Source organism: Melitaea cinxia, chromosome 10, assembly GCF_905220565.1.
Source record: "Melitaea cinxia chromosome 10, ilMelCinx1.1, whole genome shotgun sequence".
In the NCBI taxonomy this organism is placed as follows: Eukaryota; Metazoa; Arthropoda; class Insecta; order Lepidoptera; family Nymphalidae; genus Melitaea; species Melitaea cinxia.
Window position 1 is genome coordinate 13,418,078 of NC_059403.1, and position 8,918 is coordinate 13,426,995.

Here is an 8,918-nt window from a genome sequence, read left to right on the forward strand (position 1 = left end):
TCAAATAAAATGAAATTAATAAACGTACTTCGCTCGCAGGCGATTGTGCAAGGAATTCTCACCGTTTATGTAAAAATTGTACCTGAATATCACTATATACAAAAATTCGTTATCATTTCATCTAATTATTATAATCAATAAATAAAATTATCGTTAAAACCCAATCTAGTAGCAGTAGTTAAAGTATTTTGTAATCAATAAACAAAGTTACATGTTTATTACAAATAGATAAAACAAAAATTGTTCAGTATTAAATAATAATAGTGCGTTACATTGTGTCGTATTTTTATAATTTAAACACAAATAAGTAATACATTTATATACTCTTATAAACTGGCTTAAAAGTTTATATTTTAAAAAATTCCACATAAAATTTTAAGCCTTGCGCAGTTGAAACAGGTAGGAACGAAGTTCCTTCGGATAGTATAGAAGCAACACAATTTGAAAAAAAAAAATGTTGAATTTTATATATATTTTCTAGTTCTTGATTTTTTTTTAATTTTTGTTGATTGGTTTTAATTAAGTACATAAAAGTATTTAGGAAATTTAGTATTTTAGAAAATAACAAATACCGTAAAATAAAATAAATCAAACGAAATAATAATAGTAATAATAATTCAAACTATTAAGTGAAATAAAAAAACACACACTTCAGCCTACCGCAGTCCACTGCTGGACATAGGCCTCCCCAAGTTCGCGCCACACATCCCGGTCTTCCGCAATCCTCATCCAGCCTACACCGGCAATCTTACGTAGATCGTCGGTCCAACGGGCCGGAGGACGTCCCACACTGCGTTTGCCAAGACGCGGTCTCCACTCTAGGACCCGTCTACTCCAACGGCCATCGGTCCTGCGACACAGATGACCAGCCCACTGCCACTTCAACTTGCTAATTCTGTGGGCTATGTCGGTTACCTTCGTTCTCTCGCGGATAGTCTCATTTCTAATCCTGTCTTTGAGAGAGACCCCAAGCATAGCCCGTTCCATTGCACGTTGAGCGACTTTAAACTTGTGGACCAGTCCCTTGGTCAGTGTCCACGTCTCGGCTCCGTATGTTAACACAGGCAGGACGCATTGCTCGAAAACTTTTGTCTTCAAGCATTGCGGAATCTTCGAAGTGAAGACTCGACGGAGTCTGCCAAACGCCGCCCAGCCCAACCGAATCCTCCTATCGGCCTCCTTCTCGAAGTTGTTGCGGCCTAGTTGGATAGTATGGCCTAGGTAAATATAATCCTGAACAACTTCGAGAAGGGTACCATCGACCGATACCGGTATCGGTATGACTTGGTTGTTAAACATAACTTTCGTCTTATCCAAGTTCATACAGAGACCGACACGTCGGGAGGACTCGTTTAGGCCGGCCAGCATTTGGCCTAACTCATCCAGCGTCTCCGCAAAGATGACAATATCGTCGTCGTAAAAAAACATATGTCTTTATTTCTTTTTGTCGACAGTATAAAATTACATAAATAATTTAAAAAAAAAGTTTACAAGTAATATTTTAGTTTTACAAAAGTCATATTATACAGTCGTGTGACTGATATTACGTCACTTCCGTTATATATTTTTCTTATGGTTTTAGTATCACATTTTTTTCAGTTTGGTCGCCCAGCCAAATGTCAAGCCTGCCGTAAGGAACTTCGTTCCAATAGACACGTGTTTTAATTTGCGAATTTAATCTACTTGTGTATTAGAGAGAACATATCACTAAAATCAACGGTGTGTTCCATACATATTCGAAAAAAAAAAGAGTATAAAATTGCATTTATGGTATAAAATTGTACTTGTCAAAGAATAAAGATACATTATCTATTGTATGTGTTTAGGTACATGGGTTCGAACGGACAAATCCTATGACGACTATTATGATTGAAACAAATGTATGAGATAGTAATGAAAGAAAAAAGTATATTTTAAAAAATGGTTTAAATATGATACGTATTTATGTGGGGAGTTACAAAAACAATGAGAAACAAACTTTAAAATACAATTGAATTAAAAGATCAAATAGTTAATTGTTTTTACGCGTTTTGTATTTAGAGCCGCCAACGTTTGAGAAAGTGATACCGAAACTCAAAATCTATTGAGTGAAAAACCTTTGTTTGATTCGAATATAAAAGGGGAAAATAGGCACAAAATTTTTATATTAATATAGCAAAATGTTTTAATTTTGGACATGATGAATTGATGTGAATTCGTTTTCCTATGGAAATAATCCCATAAAACATGGACAAATGCAGACCAAATTCTCAAAATAAATCTGGGAATCTCATAGAATCTTACAATTCGGTATGAGAATTTAGTCTGCTTTTGTCCATGTTTTATGAGATTTTTTCCATAGGGTTGGTTGGCAGCCCTAAGTAGTTAGTACCTTCTTAATGTTGATGTATTTAACAGAAAATTCGTTTTCGTAATTTTGTACATTTAAATAAATTTTAAACGGATGTACAAATAATAATGTAAGTACTTACTAAGTAACTACAATCTATTGGTATTCCAATATTAGTTACGTCTAGTGATTGTAATGGAACGATATCTTAACGGAATTTTAAAACTGCTAAAAAAAGATGTTAACAAGTGTTATAAGTTTTAAAAACAGATGCTATATCAAATAATAAGTATCTAATTAATTAGCTTTCAAACTTGCTGTTACTAATTTAAGCTATTGGTATTTATGTAAGAAATTATTAATACAGTTTTGTGTTGAGTTCCTGCTATTAATTCTTGTGTAACAAATAACGCTTTGTTTTATTTAGTATATGATCATTATTGTATCTCAAAATTAAGTATATACCTATTGTAATATCATCTTTGTTGTTTAGATTTTTCCGCACACAGTGAATAGTTAATTATGCATATTCTGTGATATTTATTGATCTGCTTTTAAAAAGTTAAGTGAAATATCTACATTGTAAAACATAGTCATATCTTCTATTATTAAATGTATGATAACGGCATTATTTCTCTTTTTATTTAGATTTCAAGGCAACGCACAATCAGTGAAAAATAGTGGCATCAAAGTTAAAGTAAAGTAATTTGTGATTTATTAAGTTATTCTACCTCGCTATGAGCATTTTTCATTGACAAAGTTCGTCAAAAAAATAGTCTTTTATTAGAATATAGTTAATTAAGATTCTACTTTGAACCCTTATTTATGAATGCGTGAGAGCGTTACGAAAAATGTGATCGGGTGAGGCGAACGGAAATTGAGATTGAGATGGAAGTTAGTGATGATAGAAAGAGAGTGAAAGAGTTACGTTTCGTAAGTTTTACTTTAGTCGTGTGGTCTAAAGTAAAATCGTTTTTTCAATGTCATCATCATCATCATCATTATCATCATCATTCCAGCCTATTGCAGTCTACTGCTGGACATAGGCCTCAACAAAGTTTGCGCTAAAAATGCGTGAACTCATGTGTGTTGCCCATAGTCACCATGCTGGGCAGGCGGATTGGTGACCGCAGTGCTGACTTTGTCGCACCTAAGACGCTGCTGCCCCGTCTTCGGCCTGTGTGTTTCAAAGCCAGTGGTTAGAAGTTTATCCCGCCATTGGTCGGCTTCTTAAGTTCCAAGGTGGTAGTGGAACCCTGTTATCCCTTAGTCGCCTCTTAAGACACCCACGGGAAGAGAGGGTGGCTATATTCTTTGGTGCCGTAGCCACACAGAGGTGCCGTAGCCACTCAGCAGTTTTTTAATGTATGGGCACCTAATACATGTATTTCATTTTTAGTAATCAGTTTTTAAGCTTCATACTTTATCATTGTTTAGAAGTATTTCATCTCACTTTTGTTGTTTTTTTTAGATTAGTTTCGCGTTTAGCGCGCACAAAGAAAGTTTTCTTCTTCTTCTACTTTAAAGACTATAGCTCCATCAGCTTTTCGCCGATGATTTTTGCCAATGACAAGTACTGAAAGTGTATTGAAGTTCGGAAACAGGGCCCGTTTTTGACAGTACAATAGTGGGTTAAGCCGCTTAAGCTGCGGTTAATTAAAAATATTTGAATTTACCATCCGTTAGTGCTCCCGCAGGCACACAATTGTAAGTTGGCCGACTAAATCGCAGAGTATACTAATAGGTATAGTGACATATGGAAGCCCGCACATCTTCTCCAACTAAATTGTCCAACTAATTAATTGGATACCGATCGGATCAGAATCGAAAGTCACTTCCGATCGAGGTACAATTAAAAAGTTGTCCAATTGTTCGTTAGCACGGGCACCTTATACAAGCTCGCTGACTATCCAACTTAGTTGGTCAGTCGCACGGCAAGATTGAAGACGACTACGCGCGTTCGCGTGATTTCCCTACGCCCGGATCTTCGTCGACGGGTACGACGTCTGCGTCCCGATCAGTTGTTGCAAACGAAAAAGTAGAAGATATATAGATGAACCTTAATTAAAAAAAAAATAGCATGTTTTAGAAATAAAAAAGGACATGGGTTTCAAAAGCCCGTGGATATATATTAATTATATTTAAAAAAAATATTTCTTCAACGGCTATAGCGAGTCGGAAAGGTGTGTCCTGTTTGATTATTGCTGGCCCAATTAGATATACGAGTTCATCAAAAGACGAAATACTCATTCAGTAGTATGAAAAAAAAAAATTATCTCGATAACATCTGAATTTAGAATGCAATGTACGATGCTTCCTTATGCATATTCTAATCTATTACTTAATATAGGTGCACCCAAAATTTTCTTTTTTGTTTTCGTCTTCTTTTTATTATTAGAGCAATTAGTGCGTTTTTTTTTCCAAATTTTCACGCACACCCACCGCGCTAGCAACACTATCACTGATTAAATCGAATAGTCTGCGGCTAACCAACCAACAAAATAAATAATAATAATAATAATAATAATAATAATAATAATAATAAACACTCTTTATTGTACACTACAAAGAAATGTTACAAAAAGGGATACATACGAAGAAAGATGTACAAAGGCGGTCTTATCGCTAAGAGCGATTTCTTCCAGACAACCTTAGGGTATAGGACAGGGCATATAAAATGAGAAGCGGTAGGGAAGTGTACAAATAGTTGATAAAGAATTGGCATGGAGTTTACAAGCTATATGATATAAAAATTAGTAAATATACTACATATAACACATGCAATACATATACACATATAATACATATATATACACATATAATACATATATATATATATATATATATATACACATAATTATAAATTTATATAAACACTACATATACATTACTTCATACATACACCATATATACTACATACACAAATACTACATAATATATTGCGAAGATGATATTTAACAGTTATTTAGGGACAAAAAATGAGCCTTTAGATATTTTTTAAAACAGAATAGAGATTGAGCTTGCCTAATAGAAAGAGGAAGATTGTTCCAAAGCTGTACAGCTTTAACAGAGAAGGAGTTCGAATAAAAGGAAGTAGTATGGGAAGGAGTTTTGAGTATTAAGGTTGAAGATGACCTGAGTGAACGCTCATGAGTGTCACAGAGAAACTCGAAGCGATTTTTTAGGTAAAGAGGAGTATCTGGGTGGAAAAGCACACAATAAAGCAAAGAGAGGATGTGAGTATTCCTGCGAAAGCGGATAGGCAGCCACTTGAGTTGATTACGAAAATCGGATACATGGTCATATTTGCGAAGACCAAATATGAACCGTATGCAGAGATTCTGGAGACGCTCAAGCTTATTTAGCTGCTCCTCGTTAAGATCTAGGTAACAAATATCAGCATAGTCAAGAATTGGTAGTAGGAGTGACTGTGCTAACGCAATTTTGGTAGACATAGGAAGGAAGTGTTGAAGCCGGCGGAGGGATCCGATAGCTGCGAATAACTTGCGACTTAACTCACTTAGTTGATGTGTCCACGAGAGGTGACTGTCAGATATTACAATAAAGTTGATCAACTAAATTGTAAACGTACGCACACGTAGTCACGTACGCAATTTAGTTGTTCGGTAGTCGTCCAACTTAATTGTATGTGTGCGGGAGCACTTAAAGTTAAACCTCTCTCCAGAGCTGGGCATTAACTCGTTAATCCGTTAACAGTTAATTAACGAAATTAACACTTCGAGTAACGGATTAACTTTTAAGCTAACTTATAAAATGGTTAACGGACCCGTTAACAGTTAACCCAATGGAAGTACGCACCGCGCGCGGCGGGAAAAACAGGTTTCGACAAGTTTGGTCGAGCGCGCCGGCACTTGCAGCGCGGAGCGCGTGCCGCGGTGTGAGTGAAACAAATATAGCTTAGGTGTGGCGCGTGCGAGCGGGAAAACTGCACTGTATGAAATTCACTTCACATTGTTTTTGTTTTGGTTTCATTACTTACTATCGGCGGTTACGGTCAAGAGCTAACGAGTGTTTGTTTTGTTTTCTTGTCTTTTCCTGCTAAATTGCGTATTTATATGAGGAGTGCAGTTGGTGTGGTATAAGTTTATAAATAAAGTGTGTGATCATTAAAAAAATATCATGGATTCAGATTCCAGTGAGACTGAAGAAAATCCATGGCCACATTTGAGTGAGTATGTTGATTTTGTATCCAAATCGGGACAACAAATACTCTTTGTGCGTAAAAGATGCTTGCCTAAAGAAACAAAAATAAAAGTTCATGCATCGAGCCTCAACAATTTAAAACAACACATGAGGAGAGTTCACGAGTCCCAATACATACGGTTTGAAGAGATTATCAGGGCGGGATCTAATCGGGGCAAGCCTAAGAGGAAAATCGTTGAAGCTGAAAATAAAAATGACGATGATAGCGCTGCAAGTACCAGTAATCCAGGTAAAAAAATACGTCAGAGGAGCATTGGAGAATCTTTCGGTATTGCATCTACCGGTAGTGGTGTACCTCAAACCAAAGTGGACAAATGTATAGTAAACTTTTTTATTTCTAACATGATTCCGTTACATGTTGTCCAAAGCGAAACATTTGATATGTTGATAAAAACATTAAACCCCAGCAAAAAAACAATGTCAAGAAGAACTTTGGGCAGACGTATTGCTGACGAACACGCTCAATTGAAGCACCACCTGATTAAGTAAGTAATTAAAATACGTAAGTATTCTGTTTGTCCATACTTATTTTTATTTGGTTGGTTTATTCATCTACACTCTACAGTTTCTAAACTATATTATGAAGAGGCTCTTTATAACTACACTATACAGGATGTAACAGAAAGGGTATATACATCCGCAAGGGGGTTAATGTACCCGATGAACTGAGTAAATAGAGCCATAAAAAAATTCAGAAATCCACAAAAAAACTTATCATTACAAACTTAACTTAAACTGCTGGTCCGATTTAAATAAAATCTTTCACCATTGGAAAGCTTGTTTCACGCTGAATAACATAGGCTTCTTTTACCACGGGAAAATATTTAATTCCCATGCATGGTAAAGGTAAAAGTGAAATGCGTGGGTTAATTGTTTAAATATTTTGTGTTGTGTGTTGATTAAATGTTTAACTATATTATTTTTATTTTATCTTTTATAGCTGACCCGGCGAACTCTGTTCTGCCTAAGGTCAATTAAAAAAATGTTATATTTTCTCATCGTTCAAACCTTCTCTGGACTTTTACGAACATTTCAAGACCAAATTTAGCCAAATCGGTTCAGCCGTTCTCGAATTTTAGCGAGACTAACGAACGGAAATTCATTTTTATTTATATACATAAAATGACGTTAATTTAAAATACCTATACTATGTATAAAAAACTTAAACAAAAACAATCTACTAATCCTTCTATTATATTATAATTATAACTAATGAATGACGGAATTCATCAAATAAAATTAATAACTTATTCTTTTTCACAGGTTATGGCACCTGTCGCTATTGCCCTGGATCGAATCCAAGGAGAAACCTAAGCCTATCTCGGGTCGCTACTGCCGATAATAGCAGCAACAATTCTTAAATTAAAACACATCAAGACCAAGGGGCTTATACACTGCACAGCCTTAGCCAATGCCTTAATCAATGGCATTGAAAAAAGGTTTGGCCCACTGCTCAATGACGAGCATTGCCAACTTGCTGCTGGGTTTCACCCAAACTTTAGATTAATTTGGCTTGAAACTTACGACAGCGGTAGGGTGAATGCCGTAAAAAAATCCATGGAAAGTAAAGTAGAAGAGGCTTTACGACAAGAAGTGCAGGTAATTTTTTTTCTGAATTAAACCGCCAAGAAACTGCTCTGTAGGGCGGAATTTTGTATGGAATAATTGTTTATTTTTCTGAATAATTTTTAGGAAAACTCCAAGGACAGTGTTAGTGGCGGAGGAAGTAATGGAGGGAGTAGTGATAACGAGGAAGACTTTTTTAAGTCGGTAACTACCCAGTGCAAGGAAAGGCCAACGAGGCAGAACTCTTTGAAGACAAAAGCTCAAAGCATAGTCAAAATGTAGCTAGATACACCATCCAAGGACTCACTTGACGACGCTGCATTCTTTGGAGACCAGATTTTGATTAATCTTTTTATCAAATATAACACGGCAATACCTTCAAGCGCAGCAGTTGAACGTCTTTTTTCAACGGGAAAAGATATTTTAGCACCGCATCAATTGATTTAATTAAATTTGCATTCTGTATTTTATTGTTTTATAAAAATAATTAATAAATAAAAAGTAAAATAAAGTTTATTTCTTTAACTAGAGCTTACAATAATATTTTACATACTAGGGAGAACTTCCATTAAGCAAATTAAAAAATTTGCTTTTATACTTCATTCTTTATCGGTATTAAATAATCAGCAATTAATATAATGCTTTTTTAGTCATATGTTAACGATTAACGATTAACTTTAACTTGCGTTAAATCTTCTAAAATGTAGCGTTTTAACGTTTAACGAAACTAATTTTTGTATTAGCGGAATAGCGATTAACGAAGCTAACCATTTGATTAACGGTGCCCAGCTCTGCCTCT